At 42.1% G+C, this 13260-nt stretch overlaps 5 non-coding genes and 1 pseudogene across 5 annotated transcripts; all 6 read left to right on the top strand.

The window, feature by feature from the left end:
• Positions 1-2407: 2407 nt before the first annotated feature.
• LOC119038007 (small nucleolar RNA SNORD113/SNORD114 family) lies at positions 2408-2480 on the top strand. The gene has a single exon (XR_005080336.2). It is a non-coding gene; the product is annotated as a small nucleolar RNA SNORD113/SNORD114 family (small nucleolar RNA).
• Positions 2481-4091: 1611 nt separating this feature from the next.
• LOC119038004 (small nucleolar RNA SNORD113/SNORD114 family) lies at positions 4092-4166 on the top strand. The gene has a single exon (XR_005080334.1). It is a non-coding gene; the product is annotated as a small nucleolar RNA SNORD113/SNORD114 family (small nucleolar RNA).
• A 2538-nt stretch (positions 4167-6704) lies between these two features.
• On the top strand, positions 6705-6779 carry LOC119038003 (small nucleolar RNA SNORD113/SNORD114 family). Its single transcript, XR_005080333.1, has one exon. It is a non-coding gene; the product is annotated as a small nucleolar RNA SNORD113/SNORD114 family (small nucleolar RNA).
• An 861-nt stretch (positions 6780-7640) lies between these two features.
• LOC119038012 (small nucleolar RNA SNORD113/SNORD114 family) lies at positions 7641-7718 on the top strand. Its single transcript, XR_005080340.1, has one exon. It is a non-coding gene; the product is annotated as a small nucleolar RNA SNORD113/SNORD114 family (small nucleolar RNA).
• A 1808-nt stretch (positions 7719-9526) lies between these two features.
• Positions 9527-9619, top strand: LOC119038013 (uncharacterized; annotated as a pseudogene).
• Positions 9620-12995: 3376 nt separating this feature from the next.
• Positions 12996-13071, top strand: LOC119038014 (small nucleolar RNA SNORD113/SNORD114 family). The gene has a single exon (XR_005080341.1). It is a non-coding gene; the product is annotated as a small nucleolar RNA SNORD113/SNORD114 family (small nucleolar RNA).
• The last annotated feature ends 189 nt before the right edge of the window (positions 13072-13260 follow it).

The following is a 13260-nucleotide window of genomic DNA, read 5'->3' as shown; positions in this document are numbered from 1 at the left end:
TAAGAGCCCAGGTTATTTTTCTGGGTTGGGTAGTTGGTTTTTTTGTTTTTTTTAAGAGAAGGGCAAAAATCAATTTAAATGAATTATTATTATTATTTTAAAAGATTTTATTTATTTATTTTTAGAGAAAGGGGAAGGGATGGAGAAAGAGAGGGAGAGAAACATGTATGTGTGGTTGCCTCTTGCTCACCTCCAACTAGGGACTCAGCCCACAACCCAGGCCTGTGCCCTGGCTGGGAGCTGAACTGGTGACCTTTAGTTTCGCAGGCCGGCACTCAGTCCACTGAGTCACATCAGTCAGGGCTTAAATTAATTATGGATTAAATAAGTGCACCATTGAGACAGGACTTACACATGAACCTATGCTGAATGGGTCACATGATCAGTTGTGATTAATTGAATGATCTTCACTATTTTTTCATTTAAATACAAGAAAAGATTATCTGATCTTTTTTCTGCGCTAATGAACATGTGGATGGGCACGAGTATCGTCCTGTTTCTGTGGAGTCATAAATGTTAGTACTATTAATGTATAAAAGAGTAAGTTAATATTTTAATCAATTATTTGAAAGAAGACAGAACATGGGCCACCGAGGAGCATGGGCCATGAGACGGGAGAGTGATTGACGCGGCCACACACAGTTGCTCTCCAGATGAACGAGACAGGCCTGGGCTCGCACGGCTCTGCAGTGGTGGGCGGGGGCAGGCGGAGTCTCCTTGTTTTGGCTTGTTGGGGTGATTTCTCAAAAGATGGAAGATAAAGGTACACACACACACACATACACAAAGGTCGGACTAGCGTAGACCATTGCAGAGAAGGTGCTCAAATCTAGAATTCAGATGAACCTCGTTCTTTCCAAGCAAGATTCATTTAGAAAGACAGTAGCGCTGCTCAGCTGCCGGGTAGAGGACACGGAAAGAGATGCGTGTGATGCTCATAGTTCTTCTCTTGTGTGGGGTTGTTTTCAAAGGTGTTCATTGTATCTGTTAAATTTAATAGTCGAGTCAATCAATGAGTCACTCGGAGTTTTAATATATAACATGCACTAAGGGTTATTCCCAATCAATTATTGTTGACTTAGGTCGATTTTTAAAATCTGAGTTTTAGGCTGATCTCTCTAATATATTTTCTATTTGCTTTGTACTTTATAGAATGGACAGAAGGATTCAGTGACAGGACTGCAGAGACTTAAGTAAGTAACAGTCACAGGAACTGCTTCGCAGGTGCCGACCCCACTGCAAGGGGGTGAACAGCTCCAGGTACAAATAGAATGAGTGCAGGTCACGCGTGGGCCAGTTCAGCACATCTGTGGTCAACCAAGGAGAAAAGAGCAAGACCATTCATTCGTTTATACAGTTTATTCTTCCACTAATTAATGTAAAATGTAAATGGTTCTATTATTATAAATAGGAAGAATTAATACAAATATAGGAATAAATAAAGAGGGTGAAGGATCGTCTAATTATGAAAATATATCACGAGGCCTTAAATACTGTTAACATATATAAAGAACACGGAAGGCCATTATGAAATAAACGTCTGAAGGAAGATATCCCCTCTCTAACTAAGGAATGATACACAGATAATAGTACACGTTCTTGTTTGGTCAGTGCCGACCTTAATATTGTTTTCTCAAGAAAAACATAGCACAGTTTAGTACAGACTTACATGGCTACTAAAACGATAGGAGGAATTCAGGATAAATAGAGAGAATATGCCAGTCTTTTCATTTGCCATTTGCTGTGTTGTGCACCCTCGGAAGGAGCGCTCCTGGCTGATCTGGCTGACGGCAGCGTCCTGGGTGGCGCGAGCTCTGTGGCTAACCTCAGGGTGTGAGGAGGGGTGGAGACCATTGGGCGTGGTCAGTCTTAGTCTTGGCTCGGGTAGTTTTTAAAGGATATTTACTGTATTGTTAAAAGAATCCAAGAAGGCCACCTGTGCTTTAGTGATACATATGACTTTGTCATTATGTCACACTAACATATGACAAATGTGTTGAATATTGTGTTGATTAGTCCATATTGGCAAAAATAGCAATGATTAATTAAAGATATAATCAAGGCCACAAATGATGACATAGTTATTGAAGATACTTCAAGATCTTGCTCTTAAGGTTTTTTTCAAAATATTTTATTTATCTTTAGAGGGGAAGGGAAGGAGAGAGGGAGAGAAACATCAGTGTGTGGTTGCCTCTCATGTGTCCCCTACCGGGGACCTGGCCTGTAACCCAGGCACGTGTCCTGACTGGGAATTGAACCACAATCCTCTGGTTTGCAGGTCGGCACTAAATCCACTGAGCTACACCAGCCAGGCTGCTCTTAAGTTTTTGTGATTCAGTTATTTATTTAGTTATTAGTGAAATCATGAACTGATCAGTAAGTTAATGGAGAAGAAGAGAGCCAGTCCTGGACAAATGATGGTGACTGGTGGCATATGAGTCGTGGGTGGTGAATGCTGTGTCAGGAACTCTGTGGTCCAACAGTAGAGAAATCTAATCCGTACCTTGTGTTGGAAGTGGCCGTAGTGACGGACGCTGGTCACATGCAAAGGTTATGTCCTTGGTTGATGGGATCCCGGATGAGGATTCTATTGGCATAGACAGATCAGTGAGGGAATTACAAACACACATAAGTAATGTGTAAGGGTGAACCATTGTAAGTTAGGTAAATGCGTAAATATTTAAGTGAGGACATTGAATGTGGAAAGTGGAGTGAGTGCAGAGAGTCTCACTTTTTTCCTCCTTCTGTGTTTGGAACTTCTCAGAAAGAAGGCACCAGAGCTGAGATGAGGCTTCCTCTGGGTTCGCCAGGTGTCTGCTTGTCTCTGTGTTTGGCCCATGGAAACGTGAGTTTCACGGGTATAGACTCCGTGTTTGCAAAGTCTGACCGAAGAAAGCCAGCCGCGCTCTACTGGCAAATATGAACTTGGAATAGGACATTCTATTTATTAATACCTATATGAAGCTTTGAGAGCGATTAGTGATTAATGACATACTTTGAACTAGATGACTCTACAGGCTGATGTAAAACTAGTTAAGGCTCATGGTCTAGGTTTTGTTGAGATTCGTAGTTAAATTTATTATCATCAGATAAATTGATGAGTTAATAAACAAGCATAAGTGAGAGTGGATAAAATAAGTGCCAACTTGGACCGATGAAGATAACTAGTGCTGTATTGAGTAGGTGGTGATGAAGCCTCCAGTATTCTGAGGTCCGGCCTACGAAGGATTCTTATTTATTACCCAAGTTAGCAATAATTTTACAGACAGGCTTAGAACTTGATAAGGATCTAGTTTATGGATTTTGAGTCTATTATAATAAATGAATAAAAGAATCAATTTATTAATAAAGATGAAGGTGAAGCATTATCCAGTTATGATACAAATGTAGTAAGGGAAGAGATAATATTAATAAATATTGAAAGACTAAGTCACCAAAGAAATACATGGATCAAAGGTATTACCTTTCACTAAGGATGTTATCGATAATATAAACAATGACCAATATTCTTGTTTGGCGTTAGTGGAAAGTCTAATGTTTGTTAAGAATAAATCAAATCTATATTATCTCAAATTAATATGTAACTTAAATCACCAAGTAGTGAACTGTAGAATCGAGGACTGAAACAGAAAATGCCTTAGTCATGCGTCATCCACTCTGCTTTTCACTTTTTAGAGTGGACACCCCCACACCGGGTCCAGCTTCGTGCCTCAGTCGGCGATCTCTGCACTGACCTGGAGGAGCATGGAGTCCAACGTGAGTCACTGTCAGAGTTCTCACTTGTCTTGGTTTGTTTAGGGGATTATATGTATATTTTGAAAAAATATTCAACATAAGAAAAAACGACAGCCATGTCCCAATGATTAAGTTTGAAATGTACGAAATATGACGTTGCCTAATCTGTGAATCTTGGCAATAAGGAGGATGATGAATAAACTTTAATTAGCCAAGTGTTCTAAAGAACAATGGTAAAGATTCCCAGGCCCTGGTCCGCGAGCTGCCACAGCTCACAGGTGAGCAGTGAGGCTGCAGTCGGGGCTGAGGCCGCGTGTGTGCCACGCAGCGGGAGACGGGGCGGAGGGTCCCGAGCCTGGACCCGTGATGACGACTGGTGGCGTATGAGTCCTATACGATGACTGCTCTGTGTCTGGAAGTCTGAGGTCCATGCAGAATGATCTAGTCTGCTGTCTCTCGTGCCAATGATCCCACTGCTGTTCTTGTAACTTTGGATTTATGCATTTTTATATTATTTATATGCATGAGTCAATAAATAGAACCATAAACAAACATATAAGGAAATAAACAAGGGTATATATAGCCTTACCAACTATGAATATATATGTGGTGAGGCATGAAATACTGTTAGTGTAAACCGGAGTAGCTGATGTGAAGAAATAAATGGACCAAGGGCATCACCTCCTTTCTAAGGAATCATATTATATTTATATCTATTTATACTTACGTGTGTGTGTACGTTATGAAATATAATAAGTGCCTTTATGACTGCGTAAATGAAATAAGGGGCGGGGAAGGACTGGTTTAGAGGAGGTCTCAATCTTGTTGTCTCCTGGTCTGTTCTGCCTCCTCAGAACGCGAGCACCAGAGTGGACCGGCGCTGGCCCGCCATCTGTGGCCGCCTCTTTGGGTGGTGAGCATAGAGACCGATGTGAGTAGAACATTGGAAAAAGTGCATGTCTTTTTTCCTCAGATATTCACTGTATCATTAGGAGTGTGAAATAAAATATAATCCAAGTTGCTAACTATCGTGAATGATAAGTATGGGATTGGTCTAAACCATTACCTGTATGAATTTGTATATTAAACATTGATGATAATTAATAAACGATATATCAATGTGGCCGATGAGTTTATACACAGAGGTAGAATATTTATTGCTCTTATTCTTGTTTCTCATGAATCATACAGTTTTAAAAATTAATACTGATGAACAAATGAATTAATTAATGAACTTATGTAGATGTGAATAATGGAAAAGATGAACATTTATTGAAAAATACTGAAGTTTATTAAGTTGTTTTAGATTGGGTCATTTGTGTAAAGGTATTCATTGAATTATTAAAAGTATTAAATATAAAAAAGTTGACTGTGACCCAGTGATACACATGATGTGAAACTCTGTGCTGATCGGTCAGTCATGTGAGAGCGAGCCAGTCTGCGTGGGAATGATGCTAAGGACCAGTGTGAGAGGTGGTGAAGGATCTTGTCCTTCTCTTTTTGAGTCATGTGTTCAGTTAATTGTTATTTATGGACTAATGATTTCTCTGATACAAATGTAGGCATGAGTGATGCAAGGAGACCTGAACCTGAATCCATGGTAGCGACCAATGGCGTACGGGTCATAGATGGTGAATAGTTTGTGTCTGGAACTCTAAGGCCCTGCCCAGAATGGGAGTAGTCAGGTCCCTCTTGCGTAGGTGGCCCTATGGACAGATGTTGGAAATACACAGAGGTCACTTTCTTACCCTGAATTTATCAACTTATATTTATTACTAGTGGATCAATGATGGAACATTTAAGAAAATACAGTAGATCTCTCCCCTTGTCCATGGGTTTTCTTTTTGTGCTTTCGGTACCCACGGTTAACTACAGTCCACAAATATTAAATTTCCCCAGTCATCAACATCGTCTGCTCCTGACACCCAAACTCATATGTCGTCACACACGATGACCCACAATCCTCACATTAGGTAGACAGTGCTCTTTCTGCCTGCTCGTCAGCAGGTCGGTAGTAGCACAGTGCTCTATCACAGTGCCCGTGACATTCCCCTCCATGCATCTCACCTCATAGGCACATGTCCCCCCACAGCACCCCAGGAAGAGTGAGGATGGCCCAGAATGACATTTAGAGAGAGACAGAGACCTCATTCACGTGACTCTCACACCCAACACAAAAGAAGCACAGTCCAGTGCCTTTGCTCGAAATGCATCAATAGACTGATGTTTGGGACTATAAAGGGTGCATCATCTCAGTTTTCATGGATTTCAGTCCTTTTGTTACCACTGGGTTGATTTCAGACTCAGCATATAGTTATGGACACGGAGATGAAGAGCGTATGCCCCTTCATCTTTGCGTGAACACAGCTCAGTGGTATTGAAAGTACTGACTTCCATGACAGAAAATGAATGGACTCGGCTCTGGGAAGGTCCTCATTCTGGATCCCGGGCAAGTCGGGTGGGAGGCATTACCCCCCATCACTGCATTCTAAGTGATCAACTAAATGCAGGGTGCAGGCCGCATCTCAGTGACGTTACCATCTCTTTTGCCTTGTGCTTCTCAGATCCAAGCGCCTGAAGGGGTGGGAGCACCTGCCGGGCTCAGCACCTTCCACCCAGGAGCCACAAGTGCCAGTGTGAGTGATCACCCATGTTCTAGTCCTGGTAGGGCACTCTGCGTAGGGTGTCGCCATAGGAATGCGCAAAGCATTAGATAGAAGGCAGAGACAACCGTGGTCCAGTGATGAAGTTGGAGGTGTCTGAAACATTGTGCTGACTGGTCCATCCTTGGAATAATGAGGGTGATTAATGAAAGAGGTGTAATCAATGAGGCATTGGTCCTAAAGGAGAACGACATTGACCCTGAAGGTTCTTCTCCTTTCGCAGATGCATGTTAATTATCGGTAGTCGATTGGCGAATTAGTGTGCAAGCCCACGTGGGTGCGGATGCGGAAGCAGAGGCCCGCGCCTGGACCAGTGATGACGACTGGTGGCGTATGAGTCCTATACGATGACTGCTCTGTGTCTGGAAGTCTGAGGTCCACGCAAAACTTTTAGTCTGTTTCCTCTTGCAAATGATCCTTTGGATCCGCGTGAGGCATACGCAGGGAGATGGTTCTTGTAATTTTCGGTTTGTGGGTTTAGTAGAAATGAATCAATGGTAGAATGAATAAACAAATGCATAACTAAATAAGAAAAGGATAAAGCCTTATGAACTCTGCACATATGTGCTGAGGCAAGAACCACTGTTACTATAAACTGAAGAAGCTGATGTTAAGAAATAAATGGACCAAGGGCATCACCTCTTTTTCTAATAAGTAACCTTCAGTTTTATAAACTTGTGTCAGTATTGAGCTGAGGATGCTAATTTTTTAATATAGCTATTATGAAAATGACATAGGTAAACAAGTGAAACAATGAAATGAGAAAGAAAATGGCTAGTGGAGGAGAGGTTTCCGTTGTTAATCGTCTGCTCCGTCTTGTACCCCTCAGAACCAGCACGCTCGAGCCAATTTAAGGGTTTTCCATGGTAACGAGATTTGCGGTGTGCTCTGCAGAAGCTGGGATGCATGTGAGTAAAGGTTAAGTTCCTGTATTTGTTTGAGAAATTTTCTAAAAGGGTATTCGCTATCTTGCTGAAAGTACAAAATAGAATCCAAGACACCAACCATGGAAAATGATAAATAGGGGCCATTATGAAGCATTGTATTTTCCAATGCACAAATGAAATATTGATGATCACGAATGAGGGGGAGATAGTGTGTCCAATCTTCCTGTAACGGATGTGGAATATTCATTGCGCTTATTCCTTAGTGTTTGTGGATGATGGGGTTTTAAAAATTAATAAATGGAGGAGTGAAGGACTCAGTTACTGCACGTGACTGTGGAGGAAAAGAGGTGCGACACGGACCGATGATGACAGTTGGTGGAGTATGAGTCTCGGAGAGACGATGACACCGTGTGTCTGAAGCCCTGAGGTCCAGCACGGAAACGCAGTCGTTGCCTCTGTAGGAAGGGACCCTTCAGACAGACATTGGGGAAGGCAGAAGGACCATTTTCTTGGTTCCTTTTCAGAAATTTTGCTTCTATTATAATAAATGGCCAAAAAAGGAATCAATGTACAGATACAAATTCTTTAAGATGAAGAGGATGGACAATAAAAGTCATTAGCATTTATTGAAAATAACTGCAGTTCATTGAAAAGTATCAGTGGTTGAAATGCCCGACCTCTTTGGTCGAGGATGATGCGGACAGTCCGTAGTCATCTGAGTTCTTACTCTCGCTCTGGGTCAAGTTCGCTATTGTGCGGTTCCCTGAGAGAAAACCAGTAAATGCGTACTGGGTTGCTGAGGGGCTGAGCAGATGAGGTGACATGCGTGTGTCCGTGTACCGTCTCTCAGTCGCACTTTGTCTGCTCTGCTTTGCACTCCTCAGGGCGGACTCACTGGCGCCGATTCAGCCTTTGGCCTCCAGCAGGGGCTCTGCAGGTCGGCCCTGTGGACAGGTACACGTGAGTAATAGTCAAATTCACCTCTCAGTGTGGGTTGTTTGTTTAGAGTGTTTACTATACTGTTAAAAATAGTATTAAATACAGTCAAAGAGAGCTAGTCGTACCCCCAGCATAAGTACGGAATTGGCATGAAACCTTATGTCAACTAACAAGTATTTGCAATCAATGAAGTTGATCAAGAAAAGAGGCTTATGCATTGAGGAAAATGTTTCTATAGCGAGATATTAGAGGTGATAAGGATCTTGTCCCTGAGTATTTGTGATTTCCAGGTATTTATTTCATTACTACTACTATTAGTGAATTGGTGACTTGCTCAGTAAACACAGTAGGTGAGGATGAAGAAGCAGAGGCCCAGCCCGTACTGGTGGTGACAGGGGCGTGTGAATCGTATGGGGTGAACACGGCTGTGTCAGGGCCTCTGAGATCTGACATGAAGAAATCTTGTTGCTTCTCCCTATAAAAAGAGGTTGTATAGGTAGATATCAGGAACGTTCAGGAATATAGAAAGCCCTTGTTCTGGGTTTCGTGTTCGTAAATTTTACAAAATATTATAAAAATAAATGATAAATACAGATGAAGAGGGTGAAGTATTGTTTATTGTTGAAATATAAAGAAAAACAATACTAATGTATATTGAAATCAATATTAAATGCAGCAAGTGTATTACATCTTTCACTAAAAATGATGTTTAAAATGATAAGTAGTAGATACTACTCTGAGTAGTTAAAACTCTGATGTGTAACTTATTAAGAGGAAAACAAATATTACCAGTACTCGACAAATACCTAAGGACTAAATAAATGAAAAGTGGAGGTTAAAGGTCAGTGGAGGTTAGGTTTCTATTTTTCTGTCATCTGCTGTGCTCCATCCTCTCAGAATGGAAGCCGGTCCCAGCGCCTTCCCCGGCCCCGAGCTCTCTGGTTACCTGTCTGTTGTAGGGGTGCAGAGAGCATGGCAGTGATCATTGAAGTTCTTGTCTTGGTTCCAGTGTTTTTAGTTTTAAAGGGTACTCACTGTATCATTAAAGAGTGGGAAAGATTATCTAGTAGGGCAAACTCTAGCCCAGGGTTTTATTTTATATATCGATAAAGATTGATTAGCTTGATCAATGGATATAAGAAAAATAAGATGAGAGATTTATGTGAGAATGATTTTAGACATGGATTAGGGATATGAAGGCTTTTTTGAGATTTTGAATAACAGAATCTTAAAATTCTATTAATGAATGAATTGCTCCGTAGGCAATGTGGAAAAACATGAAGAACAGGAGGGACAAATTAATGGATCAACGATGACTCCTGGTGGCGCCTGAATCACCTACAATGAACATGTGTCTGCCCGTGAGTCCCAGCACAAAGGAAGTCTCCGGTCCGTTTCCCTGTTGGAGGGGCCCTTTGGACAGGTGTCAGGAGTGGGCTCTGGTCCTGTTTGTGATTTATGTTCATGCGTTTTCTTTCTGTTTGCTGTTGGATCAATGAAACGATCCCTACCAAGCTGTGAGTAAGCGAAGATCGTGAAGTATTGCCCACACATCAAAATACCTAGGGTGACATTGGTTTGTTTTGGAGGATTTATTTTATTTTATTTTTTTAAAGATTTTATTTATTTATTTTTAGATGGGGCGGGGAGGAGAAAGAACGGGAGAGAAACATCAATGTGTGGTTGCCTCTTGCGTGCCCCCCACTGGGGACCTGGCCCCGCAGCCCAGGCCTGTGCCCTGACTGGGAATCAAACCAGAAATACTTAGGTTCTCAGGCCCACATTCAATCCGCCGAGCCACCCCAGCCAGGGCTCTTTGGAGAATTTAACCATATCCCCAAATTGCTAGTTCCCTACGTGACTAATTAAAAGGCAACTGCAAGATCAATAGATAGTAGGTCTCCACTGTTTTAAACCGTCTCCTGTGCTCTGTCTCCTGCAAACGGACGCACTTGGGCTGAGAGCGGGGCCCTCCATGATCTCGGGCTCTGCTGTTGTGTCTGGGTGTCAGAGCGTGGCAACCTTGTGAGTCACGTCAGCGTCCCGGCTCTGTTCTCGTGGTTTACTTAAGGGTAATCACTGTATTACTAAAAAGTGTGAAATGTAATCAGTAAATGTCAACCAGGGCCCCAAAATGCAATTAATGTGAAGCATTATGTTGATTAATTCTTATTTGAAACATTGAAGTCGCTTAATGGAAGGGATGAGTTGCTGAGGGAAATAATGCTGTAGACAGATGGAAGAGATTAGCCCGTGCCAGTCATGGATTAATGAGAAAGAGCTTCAAATGAAGCGAGTTTTTTCACTACTCCGCATATGCAACACTGAGAATGATTAGCAAAACGGATCTAGACTATTTGCTCTTTGAAAGTCATTTTATATTGGATGTTTAGGGATATTAAAGTTTTAAAAAATGTCATGGGTATATATTTATGATTAGTGTCTTAATGGAATTAGAATGACCCAAGATCAAGAGGACCAGGACAGATGACTCACGGGGGACTGCGCCCACCTAGGATCCCCGAGGTCCAGGCAGAACAGATTTTATTGCTTATTACAAGTTAATAGGATAATAGCTACACAAATGTATGAGTAAATGAAGGAAAACTATGGCCAGATGTGGAAGAACAATGGCATATAAAATGAAACAAACATTACTGATCCACTTCCAAAGAACTGAAGTCTGTTAACAATAGGGAGAAGCATTTATATCTCGGCTTAAGGGACCCAGGGCGAGATGTAATTGTTGATGTTCATTTTTTGTGTTGTGTCTGGGTAGCAGGTGTGTTCTTTTTAATTAATAAACAGGAAAAATCATATAATTCAATCACCTAACAACATTAAAGAGGGCTGAATACGAACCAGTGACAAAATTAAAGACTTACAAGTATATTTGTCATTCATTCTTCAGTACAGTTGGTGCAGAGTGTGCAGTCCCTGACGCCCATGACAGTGAGCAACTGGGCCCAGTTAGTACCAGACAGTGTCACTGTCTTCAGATTGTCCAGATAGACTCTTCATCATAAATTACTAATGGACTAATAATTTAATCAGTTCCCAGGGGACAGAGCCCTCAAGCAGTGGCGTGCGTGTGGGTTGAAGCGCCATGTGTTGGGTGTGCTCCTGGTGTGCCCCCCTCGAGAAAAATGTATGTGCTCATATCCGTGCGATTAAGAGAATTAGCCAGAGGCACACACTGACATTTCTCTCGTGGGCTTCTGGGAAGCTAAACAGCTTTCCTTTTAGTAAAAAAAAAATCAATAGTTTGTCCAGTTTCTCATGAATTAAAGAATGAAGGAAGGAAATTAAAGGTGTTACTATACAGCCGTGTACATATATAGCGTATGAATCTTTGATGAAGATATGCTGTGTCCGTTTCAGTACAATTTTTCAAAAGTTTGAGGATCTTACATTCACTTTCAGAATGACTTACTGGTCCCTGTTCGGTTTGCACCACAGCTTATAAACATTTCCCAGAGGGAGAGGTCTGAGCTGGTGATTAATTCAGTGAAGTGGTTCAGAGGACCACGTAGATATCGAAGGTGTTTGGACGCCATGTGGAAGGTGAGGTCACAGTTCTTTCTCGTGTCATCGAAGACCATGCAAGTTGAAGGAAAAGAGCCACATGCAGATGCCTGTCGAGAAAGCAGTGCGTTCTGAACATGTCTCATGATGGATTCATTTCTGCATTAGTGGAGTTCATTTCTCCTTTTTGACCTGGCACATTACGCTTTCGGGAATAAGCTCCAAGCTAGATTTTAGTCATTTTTGAGAATCTGATTATGGGGTTTGAGTGGACCCTGGGAATTGATTGCATTATTCTAAGGGAATAAGTGGAAGAATCGGTGGCTGCATTAGCTACTTAGGGAATTGATATGTAAATAAATAGAAAAGGTGAAGACAGCTCAATTAAGAAAAAACATTGTGAGGCAGAAATTATTTTTCATGTGATTCTGAAACAGGGCGGTGTGTTAAGAAACCCCAGTTCAAGGGTGTTACGGTGGTCGGTCAGGGCACCGTGGAACAGTGGTCCTCATGACAAACTCTGAGGGCCTCCTGGAGGGCGGGTTGAAATGCGGCCAGTGGGCCTGCCCTGGACATTCCTGATTCCGTGGCATTGGCACGGGATCCAGAAATCCGTGTTTGCTGCCGTGTTCTCAGGCGCTGCTGGTGCTGCCTGTGGGGAACAGCATTTGGACAGTCAGAGAGGGGTGATGCCCACGCTCTGCCTTAGAGGAGGGTTCCACTTTATTTTATCAAGAGAAGCAAGGTGGTTAATAAATATCTAGAACTCTAAGTAAATGGAAGGGGTTCAGTGCAGTTCAGTGGAGAAAACATCTCATGACTTTCACCTCCTCTTTCCACATTCCCACTGGGGGCCCTGGAGCTGACCCCGTGTTCTAAGGACCCAGGTCACCAGGTGGCCTCTGCCCTAGGGGAGAGAGAGACTTAAAATGAGTCAATAGCCACGGACGTGAATGCAGCAAAAGGAGGAGACAGGCTTGTACTTCTACAGTCTAGGGTGAGTTGGATTTAGTATTGTTTAGGATGGTTTCAATAGTAGATCGGGACCATGTCACTCATTTTAATAGCTGCTTACATTTCTATTTCAGGTTGTACCCCAAATTCCGTAATTGATAAAGATGTGCCCTATTTTCCTCATGAAGGAAGAGCACACAGCAGCTGTAAGTACCGGTCAGTGTTTTAGTGCTGGTGCTGGTTCGTTCTGTGTAGTGAAAGGATGTACACATTGTATGGACAAGGCCAACCATGGACCAATGATGTGAGTGGAATGCATTCTGAACTATACTTCATGATCAAAACATCTATGACCTTCTGAGGTCCATTAGAAAATGGGATTTAAGTCAGTGGGAATAGCACAATGGGAATAGCACTCAAATATCCATCATAACACTATGATGGATAGATGCTGGTACTTCTTAAAATAATATCTCAGCCATTGGTGCTTCATTGGTGCTTTTAATTTTATTATCATAAAAGAACAAATGAAAGAATAAACAAATCAGCGTAGACGA

Source organism: Artibeus jamaicensis, unplaced genomic scaffold, assembly GCF_021234435.1.
Source record: "Artibeus jamaicensis isolate MK-2021 breed Jamaican fruit bat unplaced genomic scaffold, CSHL_Jam_final contig_444, whole genome shotgun sequence".
Lineage (NCBI taxonomy): Eukaryota > Metazoa > Chordata > Mammalia > Chiroptera > Phyllostomidae > Artibeus > Artibeus jamaicensis.
The sequence above is the reverse complement of the archived record's forward strand: the minus strand, read 5'-3'. Positions and strand labels throughout refer to the sequence as shown.